The sequence below is a fragment of the Mesocricetus auratus genome, unplaced genomic scaffold, assembly GCF_017639785.1.
Source record: "Mesocricetus auratus isolate SY011 unplaced genomic scaffold, BCM_Maur_2.0 Super-Scaffold_100009, whole genome shotgun sequence".
Classification (NCBI taxonomy): Eukaryota; Metazoa; Chordata; class Mammalia; order Rodentia; family Cricetidae; genus Mesocricetus; species Mesocricetus auratus.
Window position 1 is genome coordinate 22,751,792 of NW_024429193.1, and position 22,416 is coordinate 22,774,207.

At 36.7% G+C, this 22,416-nt stretch overlaps 1 protein-coding gene across 2 annotated transcripts in view; it reads left to right on the plus strand.

Annotated features, from left to right (window-relative positions):
• The window catches only part of Bank1 (B cell scaffold protein with ankyrin repeats 1), a 239,980-nt gene that overhangs the window by 6,848 nt on the left and 210,716 nt on the right, over window positions 1–22,416 (plus strand). The window lies entirely within an intron of this gene.

The following is a 22,416-nucleotide window of genomic DNA, read 5'->3' on the forward strand; positions in this document are numbered from 1 at the left end:
CTCAAGTATGGGTGTTTGTTTGCATATTTTGCCATCTTCATCAAAAATTACATGACTACATGGCAAAGGAGGCCATGAGCCACATGAAGAAATCTACCGCTTTGCTAAATGAGCATGTAGCTACACTGTCTTCTAAGCATGTTTATTTTTACTTTATCGACTCATGCAGTTCATTGCCTTGGGAAGGCATTATTTGAGGTGGTCAAAGCAAAAATTAAAAATATGATAAAGTGCTGAGAATAAGAGCCCTAAATGGAACATCTAAATCGCCTGCTTCAAAGCCTGGGGGCATTGCAGAAGAGCGGATGGAAAAACAGGACTATAGGATGTGGAAGAGTACAATACATTGTTTTCTTCTGGAAATCACCTGGCCATAACAATCCATGAGCACACAGCACCTCTGGTCATCTCTACAAGACATGAAAGGAAGAAGAATGTGAAGTAAGAAAGGGTCAAAAGGATTGGGGTGCAGACAAGAAAAGACATTGGGTATGAGGAATTGTGATCATGACACAGTTTACAAGTAAATCTATCAGAAAATTTAAACACTGATAAAATAAAAGGAAAGTAAAGAATAGATAGTTACCATCTCAGCCTAGATACATGGGGGAGGGCATATGTCCTCCCCGAAATGATGTGACAGACTTTGATGATCACCCATGGTAGGCCTCACCCTCTCCTCATGGATGAGGGGTGTCAGTAGGGGATATGGGAGGATAGGAGGGAGAGGGAAATGGGATTGATATGTAAAATCAAGTTGTTTTTAAATTGAATAGAAAAAAAGAAGAAAACAGATGAAGTCTAAGATGACATCTGCCTAGTTAGTGACTGGGGCAAGGACCCAGACAGTGATGTGTCAATGGAGTCAGAAGAGTGGGTTGAGGAATGAACTTCAGAGGGGAAAATGACAGTGGCCAATGAGGATTGCTTTTATAATACACGGAGAGGCTCAGAAAATGGCTTTAGAACAAGGTGCGGCCATCAGAAAAATGTCTTATGGAAGTCTTGCAATGGCCTCACAATAGTTTTCTGCAGTTAATTTTTATTTACTTTGACTGAATTCAAATTCGAAAACCATAGGAAACTCTTTGATCAACTACTACTAATCCATTCACAGGCAGCAATTTGAGTGTGATAACCATTGTAATGCCCAGCTCAATAAATCCAAAGGTGTGAAATTAAAGAGAATCTTAATTTTAATTTCAGTGTGACTCCAGTACTCAAAAGCTGTTGGGACACTGCTAACGACAGTCTTATCCTACAGAGTCTTTCAGAAAGTATCCCATCAATTCTATGAGGAATTTATTTTGATGAATAGAGTTTCCCTGTGTCTCAGTATTCTTGTCCCATAGTTGCCCTTCCTTCTATTTATTTTCTTCCATGATTCTCCTTTTTCCTCCTTTCCTACCTCTTTTTTCTTTGGATTTTCTTTTGTCTGGAGCTTACTTGGGCATATTGCCCCATAGATGCATATTCTTTAGATAATCCCTTCCTTTTTATCCATGGACCATGTACCATCATTTCTATTCCACCTACTCACAGCCTTCATCTCCTCACTGTACCTTTTTCTACCACAATCATTTGATGACAAGCTACAACTCTGAATACATTCACCCAATATATTCATTCCTTGTATCTAATTCCAAGAGGTGAATTTTGTTGCCTTAAATCTCATGGTAAAGATAGTGATTATATGTTTAGACAAATCTTGTTACATGGTATAAAATGATAAGCTGGGCATTGGTGGCTCACACCTTTAATCCCGGCACTCAGGAGGCAGAGGCAGGCCGAGCTCTATGAGTTTGAGGCCAGCCTGGTCTACAGATTGAGTTACAGGACAACCTCCAAAGCAATGCAGAGAAACCCTGTCTAGAGGGAAAACAAAAGATAATAAGGGATGATAATAAAACACAGTGAGCATAGTCTGTCATTTCATATAGGGCAGGGCCTAGACCCTTCCCCAAGAGTTCAGGGTGAGAGTGCACCTCACATTGTTCTATGGGAGTCCAAAGTCCGTGTGTATACTTGGGATGTGGACACCCCCATGGAGGGCCTCACCCTCCCTGGGGGAATGAGGGGATAATGGGGGGGGTTGGGGGGAGGGCACGGGAGGAGGGGAGGGAATGGGAGAGGGACCTGGAACTGACTTGTGAAACAACCTCGTTTCTTATCTAAATTTAAACTGGAAAATAAAAATAAAAATAAAATAAAAACACAGTGAGCACAAAATGGTATTCCTTCAAAAGGAATTATACTGCAGCTTGCAGTTTTCTTGTGACTCAGAATGATATAACTTTAAGTATGCCTTACCTGCCGATGGGTGGGAACCTTTGCTGTGTTGCTCAACACTGTAGTCATTATACTTGTAGCCATTAAGAACTTGAAATGTGACTTTCTTAAGTTGGAACATGTCATTAATATTAAATAAAAGCTTTCATAGACAACACAAAAGTAAACGGTACATCCACTAACTTTCATATTGCTTACATGTTGAAATCATGCCTTGAATTTATTGGTTTACATAAACATATCATGAAATTCATCAAATTAATCTCCTTCCCTCCCTGTGCTTTCCTTTACATTAAAAAAGGAAACCAATTCATCTTAAATGCTAACTAAGCCCTCTATTTATATTCATATGCTTGGGATGATTATACTGATGTCTGTATTTATTTATATTGATTCAAATCTGGGATCTGCACATGCTTGTCTGAACAAGGTGGTTTTGTAAGAATGCAATCCTTTCATGTCTGAAATGGTTACCACATATATTATAGGAACATCCTGATAACTAAATGCAACTCTGTATTATGCAAATTCTCTATAGCATGCAGAGCAGCTGCTTAGCAAAGGATAAGTATTTCTTTGATCCTGGAATACTGACCAACTCTCTTTTGTTAGAAGGAATGTCCATGCGGCTCATTTTCAGTTCTTAAGTGTCATGTGCATTTGAGTCTGGACTGGGGTCCTTACAGTTTTTTTCATGTTCTCCTTGCAGGTTTTCATGTTAATTTTTCTTAATATTTTGTTGAACAATAATTTCTCAAACATAGGTAACTCAACTCTTCACTAAAAATCGAACTTGATTAAACCTGTAATCTGCCACCAGAACATTATGTAGATTTGTGGGTTATACCCAAGGAAAATGGTAACTATGTGAGGTTTCTTGTTTAGTAATACAATTATATTTAGGTACAATTTTTTAAAAGAATATAGTTAAGTTTTGACTTTGTAGTTTGGAAAAAACAGACTTCTGTATCTTTAACTGTCCCCTGGATATTGACACAATAGGTGGTAATAGTTACTTTTAAAGTTTAAGTGCTATGGAAAAATTGTATTCATAATTCTGGGTTTCAAGTCAGATCAAATCTTGATGGAATTGTACAGGTAGGTTTATAATTGTTTAGGCACAATTTGAAATAATTTATCCCATATAGGGTATAAAACTATGCAGCATAAAGTAGATCTTTGAAGACCAAAAGGGATATTAAAAATCTCCCAACAAGTTTCTTTTTGAGTAACATATGAATAATTAGTAGGAATTACAATTATAAGTAGAAAACTAGGCTAACTCCTGTTTCTCTTTTGTGAGAACAAATCAGTTGAGAAGTTACCAGTTAGAATACATTACATTTCTGCTCTGCTGTGTGAAAACATAAGATTTATCAAAATTCCTGATGTGTTTATTTGAACCATTTCATTATTTCATGAATCCTTGCAATTTTTTTCTCAATTAGCGCATGACATGAGTGTCTTTTAGGAGTTGTTGGATTCTAATATAAGATCATTACTCCTCTCCTCTTTCTTCCTTTACCCAATCACCTCTCTCTCTCTCTCTCTCTCTCATTCTCTCTCTCTTTCTCTCTCTCCCCCTCTCCTTTTTGTCTCCATCAATTAGACATTCCAAGCCTAAGAGCACAGCTGGTACTGTGTAGTTGATATGCATGTGATGAGGTGAGTAAGTAGGTGGGCGGCCATGTGAGACATTCTAAAGGGTGACCCATGCTTCCTTATCTGATGATGAAGTCCTAGGGTATTTGGTCTCATATTTCCAAGGCTTTATTCCTTTAGGATTCTGTCCTCGAAAAAGTATTCTGTAAATGTTCCTTACAGCAAGTCTGCTGGAATTTACTGAGTCTTAAATAAGAGCATGTAAGGATCTAAGGAATTCTGCAACTAGTGATGCATCTCATGTTCTTCTGACCCAGTGCTTCAGGATCACGTCTAATTATAGATGCATTGTTGTTATAACACTGGTAGAGAAATCCATTATCTTCTGCACAGTTATCATTGTTTTTAAAGTGACAAACAGCTTTTCAGAGGCAGCTTCTTTCTTCCACAAATCAATGTGCCAGCGTTGCAGTTTTCTTCAGCTTTGTACTTACTGTGATGTAAAAACAATTCTGATCACTTCTTGTCTGTCACATTTTGAATGAGATGGAAGAAGCAAAAATAGGAAAAAAATCCAGAGATTCTAGTAAACATATTTGGGATATGTGTTTGTGTGGATGGTACTTAAATAGCCCTAAATCCAATCATCAAATGATTTTGTAGGAATTTTCACTTTAAACTGTAAAAACTTCCACTGTGTCCATAATCACATAAGAGGTGTAGCATATCATCATTTAATAATGAGATTTCATTCCCTAAAACATTGTAGAATTAAGGACAATCTGGTTAGAGTGGCCACAAACAGTTTCTTTCCTTGCTAGAAATGTTTGTCAGTAAATCATGTGTTTGAAGAGAATACTTGGACCATTAAGAGCTGGTCAAGTCAATTACTATTGTAATCTTTGCCTACCTAAAATAGTGGCAACTAATCACTGCAATTAATTTAGGAAGATAGCACAAAGCAGTTTATGTTTTGTAGGTTAACGTAACAGGCCATGTAGAAACATCTAAACACCACAATAACTTTTATTACCTTAAATAGAGTGGATGCTCTTAAAGGAGGCAGTGGATTATGGCCCCAGTTCAATAGAGATAACCACATCCACAGATGCTGGCTGGTTAGATAGTGAATGCCATAGTGTAGCTAATTGCACTTATGAAACTGGATAGAGTTGGGGTTATTTCTGAGCCTCTTATTTTTGAGGTAACTGGAGTGTCACATTTCTGAATATTCTTAGAATTCTTGTATTTCCTCATTGGCTAGTCTTTTTGAAACTGTTTATACAGAAATCTTCCTTTGATTATGAAAAGGACTAAAAATAAGCAAACAACAACAACAACAAAAAGTTAACATGGTTCATTTGGCACCAAGATAATTTAAGTCAATTCACAGTAGTAAATTAACCCCTAACCTGCTAATAAATAGTTTAGTTATTTTTATAATATATGCATAACACTTTGATATAACATAATTTTTTTACCAATTAGGAATATGTTCCAGGGTAAATAAATACTGAAAGGATAGAGTTAAAACACACATGAAATCAACTATCCTGTATGTATTTAGAATGTTGACACATTTTATTTTTATTTTTCTAATGTATATTAAACAGGAGCATAAGAGAAAATAAAAGATCACAGAATATGTTAGGAAACACCCATAGACTGTGTATTTTGGGTCTTAAATTTCCTGTCTGTTTTTGTTTATTTTAATTTACATCATGTATTTATTGTGTTGATCATGTGGATAAAATCCAGAACCTTGACTATGCTAGGCACAAGCTGTTCCACTGAGATAAATGCCGGTCTGTGTTTGTTTTAGTAGGTTCAGCTTTGTAGCTTTAATCTAATTAATATTTGCTTGCTTATGTAATTTATAGTTACCCTTGTGTGGCTGTTTGGTGAAATATCATCCAAAAGCAGAAAATCCACTACAGTTTATCCCACAAGAGAATGAGCCATTCTTCATATAAAATCATGATGAATTCATCTAAAGATGATGGGATCCTTTTTAGTATCATAGAACATGTCTGGCATTTCGTCAAGTGCTGACTCTGCCCCTAACTGACCTAAACCTCTTGCAGAATCAAATCTCTCTGGTTCCTAGGAGGTATTATATGCAGATGGTCACATCATTTGTTCATGATGGCACTTGACTCATATTAGCAGTTGAACTGATACATCTTATCTGAAAAGAAAAATGCTATAGAAGTGAAAGTGGTTTTCAGTAGATTTGCGGAATTGATATTTATGAGAACTGGTGGCCTAACAAGTATAAACTCATATAGGGGTACTTATGTGTTGCTTATTTATTCTTAAAGGATTTTTGTTTTTCATCTTTTCTGTTGGGCTCTGATCATCACATACCATGTTTAAGTGAAATAAGAGTGGGGCAATGTGACAAGTTCCGTTTCATTTCATTTTCAACATAACTCAAGCGACTTGAAGGCCCTCTGCATGCAGGGATCTGAATTATTCGGTTGTGAGAACTAGTTAATCGGGGCCAGTAGCAGCTGAGTGTTTTCTTCTAAGTCTGGACATAACTTGTGATGCATGGCTACTCCTCTGAGAAAGCCGCCGCTCCTTTCTGAAGGCAGTCACCAGCGCTGTCCCCTGAGAAAGTGACCACTCCTTTCTGAAGGCAGTCACCAGCGCTGTCCCCTCAGAAAGTCACCACTCCTTTCTGAAGGCAGTCACCAGCACTGTCCCCTGAGGGTCATACTTCACTACTCTCAGGATTCTCATGACCCTTTCCCCAGACTTGGATTAATCAGCCCTTTTCTTCTTAGTCATAGGCTTCCTGTTTAAGAAAAAGAAAGTTTGTGAGATGGTCAAATATATAACGGCTCCTGTAACCAAGGCTGATGACCTGTGTTTGATCCCTGGGTCCCATGTGATGGAAGGAAATAACCAAATCCTATAAGTTATGCTCTTACTTTCATGAGGGTACTTCCCTCCAAGAAAAGGGAAAAAAAGAAAAAGGCAATATTCATCAATTGATTTTAAGTGTATATATACATATATATGTATATATATAATTTAAATTTACATTTTTCATTATGTATATATTCCTTGTAGTATTGCTGTGATAGGACCATTTTCATAAAAGCGTATTGCCCATTCAGCAATCCCTCCAACATCACCCCAGTTCCCTTTTTCTTTCTCCTTCCCCTCCGGTGAGTTCCCTTTGCTCCCCTACTCAGTTTCACTTCAACTTTGATGCTGTACATGATTTTGTGTATCTATTAAAATCTAGAACCACATACACAAGAAAACTTTTGATAATGTCTTTCTGAGACTAGTTGGACTTAATGATTATAACTAGTTGTATCCATTTCCCCAAAAGTGGCATAACCATTCCTAGAACATTCAAAGATACAAATTGAAAACCAAATACTGTTGAAAGCATCATGACTGAAGACAGGCTCTGGGTATGTTTGCCCCCCTTTCCCTAGTTATGCTGGGGTTCTTGCAATCACAGGAGAACATCTAGATTAGAGGTGGTCCCTGTAGAATTCAGGATTGGAGATATCCTCTGAGGGGATGGACTTTTCCCTTCTGTGAGTCTCTGTAGCTGTGTCTCCACAAGCTTGTACCACCTCATTCACAAATATGTTTTTTTTTTTTTTTTTGGTTTTACGAGACACGGGTTCTCTGTCTTGTTTTGGAGACTGTCGGTTCAGCCTGGCCTCGAACTCACAGCAATCCTCTTGCCTCTGCCTCCCGAGTGCTGGGATTAAAGGTGTGCACCACCACTGCCCAGCCCACAAATATGTTTTTAATGCAATTTCCCTCTTCAGGAGATTCAGAAGCATCATTGGTTAGTGCCTTCACTTGTGAGACTCAAGAATAAGTGCTTCGGTGGTTTATCTTTTCTAATACAGTTATGAGATCTTGTAGGTGGTGGGTCTAGGTACAGGTAGGTTAATTATTTGCTTCAGGTCATTTAAGTATGCAATGATAGACCTGGGTTTTGAATCCAGGAGAGGCTGAATCTAAGATCTTGACCTGGTTATCAGTTTGTCTATGAAATAAACTCATTTCATTCACACAAATATTTACCTGGGTCCTTATTAGGAAGTTACTCGGCCCATCTGGAGTTCTTAATTTTTCTAGTAATTAGTACTTGTTATAATAAGAAACTTTGTGATGTACAAGATGATATTGTTAACTAAAAGAACATTATCACAGGGACATTCTTTACAAGAACCAATAAACACAGCTTCCAAATGATTGTTGTAAAAAAAAAAAGTTTTATTTTCTCAAAGTGCTTGTAAGTGAACGAGGTAAGGGAAAGAGCTACAATGTATTGCCAGGAAAAAAAACATGTTTTTAATGATGGCCATTGGGGTATTTAAAATCATCAGAGCTGTAATACAGATGTGATTAAAACACGCTGTAAAATGCAAGCAATAAAGAGTCCTTTAGAAACCCACTGTTTCTAATTTGCATCTGCCTAATGTTTGGCATCCTCAAAGGAATTTCCAAACCCCTACTAATTGACTCTTAGAAAATCCTTCTAATGTATCATTTGCTTTGACTCAATGGGAAATCTAAACAATGATCATTTAAGCTATTTAATCAGCATTTTCCTACAAATACTGAAGAGCAGCAGCAAGCATGCTGCATATGTGTCTGTTTTATTCAGAAGGAACAAGTGTTCAAATGGCGTACTAGACAGAAAACCCCCAAACCTAATGGTGTACTAGACAGAGAACCCCCAAATCAAATCCCTGATCCTGAGAATGTGACAGGTAACATGGCAAAGGGAGATTAAGGATGCAGGTGAAGTGAAGATTGCCTGGTGTTGAAGTTGAGACAGAGAACTCTCACCCAGTGTCATCAGTGTCCTCAGAAGAACATGAGGAGGAAGCCAGGACTGGCTGCCTAAGAAGGGCTTGAGCAAGTGTCTCCGACTTGAAGATGGGAGTTGAGGCTGTGATCCATGAGTGGTGATGTCTTCTAGAAAGCAGAAGGTGTTATTAAGAGGCTTCCCTCCTAAGGCCTCCAGAAGGAACTTAATCCTTCCAACTGCTGATTTTATTGAGGGAGACCCCTTTCACTAACCATAATGGCTGTTAAGATAATAAATTTATATTACTACTTGATTTTTGGAAGTTTGCAGAGCTGTAGGAAACATAAACATATCTCTCAATAGATGTGGACTCAGCAAAGACAACGGAGATAGTATAAATAATAGATACTACCTGGCCATCAGACATTTGGAATCCAGTTACAAAACTAAAGCATGAAGGAATAAGCCTTGATAAAACATGAAGAACAGATCCGTGATACTCTTAGAGTCACTTCAGCATGTTTCACTACAGAAAGATCTTTCTGGACTTCACATTATTTTAATGAAGAGAAAGGCCTGTTACCCTTTAGTCTGGCTGGCTCTTAATATATAAAACCACATGTTATAATTTTATACATGTGCATTTTATAATATGTGTGTGGGATAGAACCGTTATTAGAAGAATGAAATAAACCACAGTCATCCACTCAAAAATAGTGATAGCACTTGTCTTGAATTTTAAGTTTATATATATGTGTGTGTACACACATATATATTCTTATTGTGCTTATGTTTTCTAATCTTTATTTACATACTAATTCATGATATATTTAAGTGAAATTTTAAATGTTAAAGTATAGGGATGTTTTTCAAAAACTGACCTTCATGTGAGAAAATCCCATTAGTGAATGAGGTAGAGTTTGAGTAAGACATTTATTTAGTATGCTGAATAAACAACATGCATTGAATCTTCTAATTAATAGAAACTGTTTGGATTTCTCCTTGTCACATAGGAAAGACTAAGATCTTGTTTCTTCTGTTAAAAACATTTAAGAAGTTAAGAACTGGGATGGAGAGAGGACTACAAAGTTAAGAGCACTTCTAGAGGTCCTGAGTTCAATTCCCAGCAATCACATGATGGCTCAGAACAGTCTATAATAGGATCTAATGCCAGCTTCTGGCATGCAGATATAAAATAAATAAAATTTAAAATGTATTACAAAAGGGAAAGTAAGAACTTATGGCTAATATCATCCACCCTAGTATGAGAAATATTATCTTAAAATATCTATAGTTACTCTTACACCTGAGTGGACTTAATATCACCAAGATGCTTGCTTTCACTCTTCTCTGGGCCCTGCCCCTGGAAAACTCAGTTCTCAAATAGTGTTCAAAGGTGGGACTATAAAGCAAGAGGGTCGTTCTCATGTTGTTAGAAGAGAATGAACTTAAAGTGACCCAGAAGTGGTTGCTGTCAACAACTAAGCTTAAAGGATTTTCTAGAGTATTCTGCCATTTGGATCAATTGCTGCCCAGAAGTCTTGTTTACTCTGAACATGAGAGCCAGGTGGGTTTTAGAGAAATTCTGTGGGTGGAGGAGACACGCTTTGCCAGTTTTCAGTATCTCTTAAATTAAAAATCACTCTGGGATTCCAGGCATTGAGATGAGTCTCATTTGCTGTATTTGCCTGCATTAAATGAATAGATGAGCATCCATGCTTTGTTTCCTGATGTCCTTGCTTTCTAGTATGCCACTCTTCAAAGCATTCTGCGACCTTCACCACACTGCTATAGCTGAGGATTGAATTTTTGCACAAGGTTTGCTGAAGGTTTATTCTTGATCAGCAATGTCTTTATAACATATGAAATTCTGCAGATCGCACAACTCTAGGAAGACAGCAGTATCAAAGCAGTAATCAAAAGTTTGCTTTTGATTATATTTCAAAGTCCTTGGGGAATGTCAGTAATGCATAGGATTGCATGCTGACAACAAAGCTTGGCTTACAAACATTTCTTAGCATTCTAAACCTACCAGTTTCATGGAAGTATTTCATGAAGGAAGGAAAATGATTTGACCCCTGTTCTGAAGTCATGGTCACCCACCACTTCCTCCCTCTCTCTCCCTCTCATTTTTCATTACCTTCAACATCTTGTGCTTTTGCGCTTTGCAAGAGTAGAATGAATTGAGGATGAAGGGAAAGTAGTGAGAGACTGTCAAAAGTTTTCCTTTGCTCAGAGATAACACAGCGGACACGGGCTTAGCTGTTCACCCTGGTGTGCTCTTTTTGACATCTCGACAAATGATCCTGTGCTGGTGTCTTCTGAGAAGTCATAAAGGGACTGTTTTTTTTTCTCAGTTTGTAGTTACATCTCTTGCACTGTAGTTTGATAGTCGAGCCACTGTGTGACACTAGAGGATGTAAGATTAATGGTTTGCTCTTGGTATGGCCTTGGGTATGTTTCTCAAGCTTTTTAGCTTACATGTTTTCAAGTTGAAAATTTTATGTTTGAGTTAGACTACTTAAAAAAACCTGTAATACAATGACTACCCTAAAATAATATCATAATGTTCATGTAAAAGGGCTTTGTATTTTGTTATTATCAGGTGGGAATTTTGATGTCGTTATTTTGAAATATGGCTCATTTGCAATCAAATGTAAGGACACTTTTCATTCAAAGAACTCAGGGGATTGCATTGGTAATAAGGCTGAGATGTAGCAATACATAGAGTTAACCAGCAACACTAAGGAATAAGATAAAGAAATAAGGCAAAGGAAACCAAATATATGTTGGTAAATGTTTTTATTTCAAGATAATGGAGTTTGTGATCAGAGACCAAACTTTTTAACTGGAATCTCAAGATGTAAGTTTTGATTTTTCAATTATGCTAGTCAATATCTACCAAAATATTTAAGAAAATTCAATTCTCAGAAGTCAAAGATGTGCCATAGAATAAAATAGATACTTAAAATTAATACATACTTCACTCTATAGTTACACTACTAGTGTTGTATTAGAACTGTTAGAACGCTTAAAATATGCTTTTTAATCTTACATTTTCTATTAATTTTTGACAAACTTGGTTTTATAGCCAAAAATAAAAGTATAGTCTGTAAAAATACCATGACTCTTCTATGTACTTACAGAGTTTTAGACATCTGCATATATTGGAAAATAATAGTCATGTAAATTTAGTCTTGATAGTGTTTTGATTAAATATCTTCAGAATATCAGTCCTAAACTTTTGCAATTTTCTTAAAATGAATTTTCTGTTTGTTTATGAAATGGACTTTGGCACAGGGTAAGGCATTTTCCTAGGATCATCTAAAACCTATGTAACTTTGATCCTATTGCAGCCTCCACTGAAATGCAAACGAATTCTCTGTAAGCACTTACTGATCAACAGTGTGGTCACAGGCTTGTGGAGGCTCAGTTACTCACAAAAGAACTAGGAAGCATGAGTTCACATCAAATTTGCCTTTATATAATCCAATATAAACCACAGAGGACATAAGAAAGTCATTACTTGGAAGACTGTAATGTAAAGGCTTTTGTTTCTCAGTGTGTTTCTTATTTAGTAACTTCATTTGGGTACTTAATTCTGAAATTGAATTGGTATATTTCTTCCCACTGCTTTTCTTCTTTTGTTCAATGTAGATTTTAGCTCAAGTCAAGCCATACTTTCTTCAAAGTAAAGAGAATGACCAGATCAAAGTGCATAAACCCCTGTTAACTAAAATATTTTCCTTCCACCATTCTCTTTCAGCATTTTGACTGGGTGTATAATGTTGGAGATACTTACTTTTTAATTTTTCTCCAGAAACTAATGCCAAGCATCTCCCTCTTTTTCTCTTCCTACAGGTTAGGTAATCCTCCCAGGTGAGGCTATAGATACAATTGAGGGATTCAGTAAGAGGTAATGCCATGGAAATGTGAGTTACACATCTGTGGTATTAACTATATGAAATCATATATGTATTGTCATGATATGTGGTCAACATTTCTACTGATTTTATTAGGATAGCAAAGATAGTTATTATTTAAGTCAGTGATAAGTTACTGTTATCACTGACATGCTATTGCAAACTTCTAATTTTTTTATTTTAGTTCATTGATAGTTATAATGGCGCACCATTATAAGGTCCTAGTTTCTATCACTAGTATCATAAAAAAGTCAGTTAAAATGCTCATAGGACATCCATGGACCCCAAAGAAATCACTAGATAGCCATAAGGGAAGATGTCATCTATCATTGTGACTGACTTCCATTCCTACCTCCGAGATATTTTGTGTCTTTAGAAATTTGTGTCAGTTGTAACCACTGAGTGATTATCACTAGAAAACATTTATGAGAATTTTACTGAGAATATTCTTTTTGTTTTTTTGCTGTTTCCATAGATGCCAGTCACTCTGGGAAGGCTTAGTAAATGCTCAAGAGAACCATACACAGAATAGTGCTTTGTCTAAAGGACATGACCTTCCCTCAGTTAATGACCTCTGAATCTAAACATTGGTGTAAGAATCTCTGCAGATTGGAGACATCTTGGAAATCCCATCAATAACTCCAGCCATTTTGTTTTCTATACTCTAATCTGGAATTATTCTACCTATAAAGAAATAGACAATTTATAGGCTGTATTACTTTTTCACTTTACTGACCATCAAATTACCGCAATAATCATTGGGGCTAAGAAACTTTGATATTTTTGTCTCCAATTCTTAATGGTACTATTTGCTCCCTATCTATCTAGACTTGGTTATCCCCCACTCCCATCAAATGTTCAATGCAAGGGTTTAATCCTAATCCTTTTATTTGCTTTGCAGAGAACAACAACAACAAAACACAGTGCTTTCATGGATGGATACGTTAATGTTTCATGAAAAGAAACTTAGAGCATTCTAGAAAGGAGTTAGTTAATTGCAGGCAAAGGTAGTGGTCAGTCAGTGTCCTGTTTGTGCTTTATTTGTGAGCAAAGAATTCTTTTTACACCTTTAAATCATTAAAGGGGAGAAGGAGAGCAGGAAGAATATGAGAGAAAGGGAGAAGAGATCCTATACGGTCCACAAAGCTCCAAGTATTACCATCTAACTCTTTATAGGAAGCCTGCCTGTTGAGTCATGTGCTTATCACAACAGGAAACTTCTGGCATTTCAGATTCAGTGGTGCTAACAGGCTGCTCATGCCATCTGTGTACTTGAAATAACACATTAACTCTTGAATACTGTATGAGTACAACCCCATTGCTATATTCAGATATTCAGGTTTATACATTGCCTTTTTCACTCTAACAACCCTTAAAAATCATCCCATTCATACTTTTCAGGCTCTCACATTGTCAAGAACAAGGAACAATTTCTGAGTATCAGGTACTTTCGGTAGAGAAGACCCTTTTCCCACATGAACTGGTGCACCGCATCAGAGAAAGTTGCAGAGGTGCAAAACCAGAGGGAAGAAGTGATGGACTAAGTAACTAACCATTAATGGCTCTATCTGGTGATCCAGGGAGATGTGTGATATGTATCTGTAGTGCTGACTGCATAAACTTTGGCAAATTGTACAAGAAACACAAGGTCCCTTTGCCTCTATGAATAAAGAGAACTACCCAAGTTTCTTAGAGAAGTATGAAATAGTGTTTCAACTTCTTAATAGTTATATTGAAAATACCATTACAGAGTTGAAATATAAAACTTACATAACTGTATTTACTGAGGAACTGAAATAAAGGTGTGTGCACATGTACTGAACTTCCTAGTGGGGGGGGGCACACCGATGTGTTACAAGGCGGATTGCTTATAACTTCATGATTACACAAAGCTAGAGTGTTACAGCTACAGAGCCAAAATGACTTTTCAGTTGTGTCTTTGATAGCATCCATAGTCCATGTCTTTTAAAGAAGTGTGTGTGTGTGTGTGTGTGTGTGTGTGTGTGTGTGCATGTGCATGTACTTGTGTGTCCATTGATCAGAGGACAATGCTCAGAAGTCAGCTTTCCCTGACACTGCATAATTCTACTGTGTAAAATCCTGAGTTTCAGTTCAGAGCCTCTAAACACTGGACCATCTCTCTGGCCCCATGGCCCACTTTTGTATCTAACTAATATCCTTTTAAGTAATATACTCAGAAAAAATTTTGAGCATATTCTTGTGGATCATTAGTGTTTCACCAAGCCCAAAACTAAAAATGTGATCAGATATCTACAACCTGTAACTTTTTACTTTCCTGATTTGCTGTAATCTGCCTACCTGCTGCCTACAGAGATTTACTTAGTCACTGCCTTGCCTTACACTTTTTTCCTTCTGTTATGATAAAAAACTCTATAATTAACTGCTTCTTTGTTGGAATATGTCATCCAGGCACCCTGAGTCCATGTTCTCAGGTTCTGGCTATTCATATTTGGCTCAGAATAAACTCCTTGCCCCCGTTGAAATGGGGGCTGTGTTTTGCTTTAATGTGCGTTGTTATAACAAGATGAAGTAAATGACTACAACTTTTATCATTTTCTAACTTTTTCCAGGCATCCGGCAGGACCTTTTTCATACTAAGCAAGCACTCAACCACCAAGCCACATCTCTAGCCCTTCTATTTTCTTTCCTTTTTATTGTCAATGAGAAAAATAGAGTTTTAAAAGTTAGAATCTTGTAATATTTTCTCATTATGCATAATGACATCTTGTGTTGACATTGGGTGTCATTTAAAAAAAGAAAAATGTTTACTTGAGAATGAGCTTCTGGAAAATTATTTTCATTTATGATTAGCCCCATTCTTTTGATAATATACATAATCTTTTTCAGTATAAACACTATTTTTATAAATTATTAATAGGAATTTCATTTCAGATTAAAAATTCATTATAGTACTTTATAAGACAAATGAGATATTATTGAATCTGACAGACTACTTCATAATAAGTAAAAAAACATTAATATGGCTTTATTTTGTTCCTGAAAACAATTTGTCAGGAAAAACGTTACTGTTTCCATGCATGAGTATGGCGTGACTTTTCTCTACCTTGGAGTACAAGTTGTGGTGGTGAGATTGCTGAATCCTTTAGCAATGGCAAGAAATAAGCTAAATAGTCAATGATGGCGAGGTCTAAGGTGATGTGAATTAGCATTGTACCACTTCCCGGTAGGAAAAGAGAGGTTGGATTCTAGCATGTTCATCTGGAATTTGCTATTCCTTTCCCACACTCATAGTTGCTCCAGATCTGGTGCTGTCATACATAAAAGGCTTCAGCTTGTCTAAAGGAGGGATGCTACATGTAATTACTCTGGAGTCACTGTCATGGGGCTTTTCCATGGTGCAACTGATCTGGAATTATAGTTTTTCCTGTAACAGCTCACCCATGCTGTATTCATAACTCAGTGGTTCACTGAGCTAGGTTTGGATGGAATTATTATTTTGGTCTTTTCTCTCCATCCTACTTTCAGTGAATGTATCCCAGCAAGTCATACAACACTGTTGTGCAAAGTTTTCATTTCTTTTATGTTGCTAGATTTGAGACTTACATTTTGGATAATCTATTTGGGACTATAATTGCATCTTCAGTAGTAACGTTATTTGGTTATGTTATATATTCCATGAAATTAAATTTTGTATTTCTATGAGCCAGATTCATCATGTATTATTAAATTTCCCAACCTATAGAAATTGCTTGATCTTCACATTGGCACCCTATCCTAAATTGGGACAGTAATGATTTAAACTTGATTTAGTTCAAGTGTGTAAACAAAGTGCATTGCCTTCAGGCTACTCTTGAGAACTCGGGGATAATTCTTGTTGGGTCTACAGAGTTGTCATACACACTTCTCTTTACTAAGACAAGAGCAAGAGTGTCACAGATGTGAGATTGCTTCTACTAACTTTTGGTTTTAGACTCAAGTCAGTTCCCTAGTAAAGAAATCAAAGGCAGAAGAAAGGTGCATGATCCCATTTGTGGTGGTGGCAAATGTGACAAGTTCCCTTACCCTCTGCGCTTGATCATCGGTGAGTGAGGAAAACCATCTCTGCTCACCTTGTTAGGCTTGAATGAATAAGATTAGCAGGCTTGGAAGATACTGGACAGGAAAAAGTTCTTAAGGAAAACTGCTTGTTTTAGAGATTTACAAAAAGCAAAAAGCAAAAACAAAACAAAACAAACAAAAAAAAAACCCAAAACAAAACTTACATAGAGCCTGACTAAACTGCAGATCAGCACAGTGACAATGTAGGTCACTGTCCACACTCGTCCCATGAGAGTTATTTACAATAACCATGCTGTGGGTGACTTGTCTGAATTCCTTCCATGGAGATCACAGGAGCATCAAGGGGAGACCTGGTGACAATAGATGTTAACTATTTAGTGGTATCTGGGGGACACAGAAAGTTTCAGTAAATAATATTTGAGAAAATTAAAGACCAAATGGATTGCAGGACTTCACCTACCAGGAAGAAATGAATGATACTTAATGATAATCTTCAGTCTTTGGAAAATTAGCCCAGAGTGGTTATTGACAAAGTATGTATCAAACCAAAATGAGAACACATGCTCAGGTTTCATCATGAGCAAAAGATGTTCAAAGAATAGTGAACCGGACTAAAGCTTGCATCGATTTTTGGATAACATTTTAGTTACTAAATTTATATGACTTGTATTATTAAAGATGAATTTAATGTGTACCTCCTCAACTTCAATGATAAATGGAGAAACAAAACAATGCTGTTTCTCCAGTTATTATTTTAATTATATTTCTTTAAAGTTTCTCAGTTTATTTACTATTCGTTCATTTGTTTTTTTTATTGTGGAACTTTGGATGGAACGTAGACCTTGGACATCCTAAGCTGACTTTCTGCCAAATGACCACCTCTTTGGCTGTTGATCACTGTTTCGTGAGACAATTCTAATGTCTTCGGTGTTGGTCTTTCTACAATGACATGTATTCAACTCACCTCTGTCCTTTTCCTGATTTTCTGTATTTCCATGTCCTCTTTTTGGTGCTGTCGTACTAGGGCTAGACTCTTCCTGTCATTTATTTTGATTTCCTTCATGTGCCATGTGGAGCAGTAGCACGTTGAGTGCAATGGTTGCCAAGAGTGCCCTTGCCTTTGTGTTCCTAAAACAAGTCCTTCTCAGTGGAACTGAAAAACTAAGATCCTTTTCAACATTTCTACCTTTTTATTTGATACTATTTATTTAATGTCACTTTTTAATCTAAAGTACTTTTGACTGGGATCAAAATGTAAGTTGTATGTGTTATGAATGCATGTGTTATGTTATGATAAATACAAATAGCTTTATGTGTTTTGATGTTAGCTATTAATGTGTTGCCGTCTACCTACTGATATGCTATATATAAATGTATATTACTCAGTCCACCTGACCTGTTTTATTCTCTAGCATAGTTTACTCTCAGCTTGAAATTAACAACTAATTCGTCTCCATTGGCCCACACAATATATAATTATTCCACTTTCTATTATAGCTTTTGTTTTACTTTGCTTTTCTGGAGCTAATTGTATTTAAATCTTCGTTATATGTGCAAAATCATCTAATGTACCTACCTTTACCTTTTAAAAACTCATTTCAGATGTGCCAAGCTTCTGTGATTAGTATTCATTCTCAGGTTTTAAAAGATCAATCCTGTAATTGTCTTAGTTTCTGTGAATTTTGTTCCCAAAACCCACTTGCTGTAAGACTGACTTACCTCAGGGACTACTGAATAGTCCCATCCCTAAACTTCCTTTTGCTACTTTTCTTAATTTATATGTTCGTTACACTTTAGCTAATGTGAATCCTAAAACAGGACATCTTAAATTATTGTTTGTGATCACGTTTTACTTAATTTTTATTCATTACCCAAGCTGTGTAGTACATAGATCTATAGAATAGTATACAATTTAAATTTTTATTGATAGGAAATCATAAGTACATTTATTTAAAAATAATTATCTGATATATGTGTATAAAATTTTATCCTTTATTAAAGCAAATCTGCATAATAATCTATGTGTTTATTTTTATTTAAAGAATTAAATTGTAGCTGATTATTTGATCCTTGGGACACACAGTATTTTTAATGTCTTTTGGAGTTTGTTGATATTCTGTAATGACCAATCCTGAGAAATCCACAGGGGAAAAATGGCAGACTAATATTTAGAGAAATTTAAAAAACCATTGGAAGTTTTGTTCTAGTGACAAGCTAAACTTTACTAAGTGACATTTAATAAAATTAAATTAGTCATTCAAACAGTAATTTTTAAATTTAATCATCCAACAGTATAGTTCAAAGGTATATTAATTTCATACACACACTAAGGAATAGCAGTATAAAATATTAAAAGGCCGTTTCCTATAATTAAACCTTTATGTTTACATAGGAGCAGATAACTATGCATGTATAGTAAACACTGCTGTTCATAATATACCTTAGTCTGGCATCTGAGCCGTAATGTTTCAGGTAGTGTGCATTGGCTTTGCATGGTGTGATGTTATGTACAGTGTAAACTGTGCCTATTGTGTGTTCAGAACCAGGCCAGCAGTGAAGTCACACATTGCAACCTAGGAGCATGTGGTCAAAGACACCTCACTTTCAATGTACATTTAATGTAGAATTGATTTTTTTGGTTGCCAGGAGTTCAGAAACTTCTTAACTCATGCCATTTTGTTTGTTAACCCCAACCCCCCCCCATACAGGTTCCTGACACATAGTTTAACAAGATGGAGTCAAAACTATACAAATGAGTTTATTTCTCTGTATGTATATATTTATATAACCCCTAGGCAGATCAAAATAGAGTAATTCCCAAGCCCCAGCAGGATTCCTCAGCCTGATCCATTAACCCTTGTCTCAAATATCTTGTCTGTGTTCAATGTGTCCAATTAGATTAACAATATCCTGCTGTGTATGCTCTTGCCTATTTCCCTTAGTGTTGTCTGTAGATTTATCCATGTTGCCTGTAGCTATGGCTCATTTCTTTTTGTTGATGCACAGTACAGTATCTTACAGTATCAGTGTGCTAGGAGAATTCTCCTGTTGAGAACCACTTTATATGTCACGGCAATCTGTAGAAATTCATCTGAAGAAATTATAGCAGCTTTCTGCTTCTTCTTATGAGTGACTCACCTTTTCTTTCTGGATATAGAAAGAAATTTTATAATAACCATTAAACTAAGGTCAGTTTAATCAAGGTTTGCTTTCTTTACAGCTTTTTTTCAATTGTGCCCCATTGATTCATAAAGCTGGTACCTTTTGTTCTATATTCCAAGAATTTTTCAAAAAAATTATTAAAAATCTTGGGCTGGTGAGATGGCTCATTGGGTAAAAATCCTTTCCACATAAGACCAACAACCTGAGTTTGATCGAAAATCCAAGGTCCCATGGTAGCATGAAAGAAATGACTACTGAAAGTTGTCCTCTCATTACCTATTGTGTTGTGCATTCTGCATTCGCGAGATACAACCCACGCATGCGTAAGCAAAATAGCTTATTTTTAATCTTAAAATGTCTTTAAAACTGTTTATCAGCGTGTATCAAGTATACACAATAATGGGCTTCGTTATGACATTTTCATAAAATATATACCACATGTCCATCACAAACCCCCCTTTCCCACTTCCCACCCCTCCCATTGACTCTGTTCCTGTTATCAGAGAGGCAACTTTTACTCAGAATATTGTCTGTGTATTCATGTGTAGTATAAGCACAGGTGTTGTTATATATGTAGGTGTTCATGAGGGTATGTTCACGTATGCATATGGGTGTGCTTATACATATATGTATGTGTGTGTACATGGAGGTCAGAGGTATATGTAAGGTGTCTTCCTCAATAGCTTTCCACCTTACAGGGTTTCTTATTGAACCTGAAGCTCGCGCTCACGCGGATAGACTGGTCCATGAATTCCAAGGATCTGCTGCCTCCACCTCTACAGTGCAGGGGTTACAGATGCCACCTCCAGCTTTCTTTTCTTTCTTTTCCGGAAGTCAGGTCCTCATACTTGCACAGCAGGCCCTGCACCAACGGGAGTATATCTGCAACTCCTTCAGAGTGACTCAGTATAGCCTTTCCTATATCCACTTCCAGGGTTTGTATTATTCACGTACTGCATCGTTTCCATTTTTCTTTTCATCCACTTTATCATAATTTCCTACATTGCCTTGATTTCATTCTTAACATTTGCTATGTAGCATCCAGCTTTGTTTCAGGTTGGAAATTAAAATGTTCTTATCTAGTTATTACTTTTTAAAATTCACTTGGGTAATGTAGTTTTTTTAAAATTAAGTCAAATTTCCTTTATTTAAGCTATGGTGATTTTTTTTTGTACTCTAAATGTCTGACAATTTCTCTATTATTTTCACTAGTCCTCATATGGTAACTTTTTTATTGTGATGATAATTGTCATTGTTATTATTGTTTGACATTGTCCCTTCCCATAAAAATTAGTACTGCTAATATTTACTTTACTCATGTTTATCTAAGCAAAGGTTAGACTTTCAGTGTTAGTATGGGCAGGAAAATATCCCTTTGCGTTTTCTTCCTTATCTTATTTGATACTTTTAAATGACGGGCTTCTCATCTGCCTCATGTGTCTGAAGGAAAAGGAGACAACAAGGATCGTTGTTTTATTGTCAGCACAGCAGCTGCAATTGAATCTACTGCTGTTCCAGCTGCTGACTGTGGCTCTGTGACCACTGCCCTGCTGTTCAGGTGGAGGTCTGGTTGGATGCAGAAGTCCCTCCACAACCACCGCTGCCTCTGCAGCCAAATGTAGTTTGGGGATGATTGTATTACTTGTTTGCTTGCTTGCTTGTTCCTGAGACAGAATTTCTCTTTTTAAAAGATCCGTCTGTCTTAGAACTAGCTCTGTAGACCAGGCTGGCCTTGGATTCACAGAGATCCACCTGCCTTTGCCTCCTGAGTGCTGTGGTTAAAGGAGTGCACCAGCAATGTAGTTTTTAACTAAAACTCTGTCATTTTATTTTACTTAGAAATCACATGCTGAAGTGAAAACCTGCTAGCTCAGAGAGGCTGGAAAGCAAGCAGCTGACCTTCCTCCTTAGCAGGTGACCCAGCAAAAGCATCTCTTCTACAATCTCCAAACCAAAAAAGAGTGCCACACTCAAAGTCCCTCCCTACTACTTCCTGTGCATTTCTATCTGATTTCCTGACTCCCTCTAATTATCTATGGCTGTTTCCTGTCAACTAGTTGCTGGTTCTGCCTTTTGACTCAAGGTTTTATTTAATTAATGCAAACTCAGAGTTTGCAGTGTTATCAAATATTACCACAAGGCAGGGTTTTATGTGAGCCTCTGCAGCTGGAGGTCCTGGGTGGTCCTTGTAAGGCCTTCTGCAAGGTCCTCCCTTCTCTTGCTGTGGAGAAGTTGGATTTGTGGGCTTTAGTTTCTCAGACTCAGCTTTGAGCCTGTCATGTAGTATCCTGACACAGTAGCCCTGTGATGGGGTAAAAGGTAGGAAAGAGATGCCCAAGGATTCTGAGAGTTTGTTGACTCTGATTTCTCATCAGTTTTGGCTCTGAGTGGGAGATAGATCTTAGTTCTCTATTGTTCTATGAGAGCCTACTATTTAATTCAATGATAACATTTTATTATTTTTAAATTTTAATATATTCTGATACATGCACACACACACACACACACACACACACACACGCACAAACTAGTGGGTGTTCACAAGCCACAGCAAATGTGTGGAAGTTAGAGGACAATTTATGGTACTCAGTTCTCTTCTTGCAA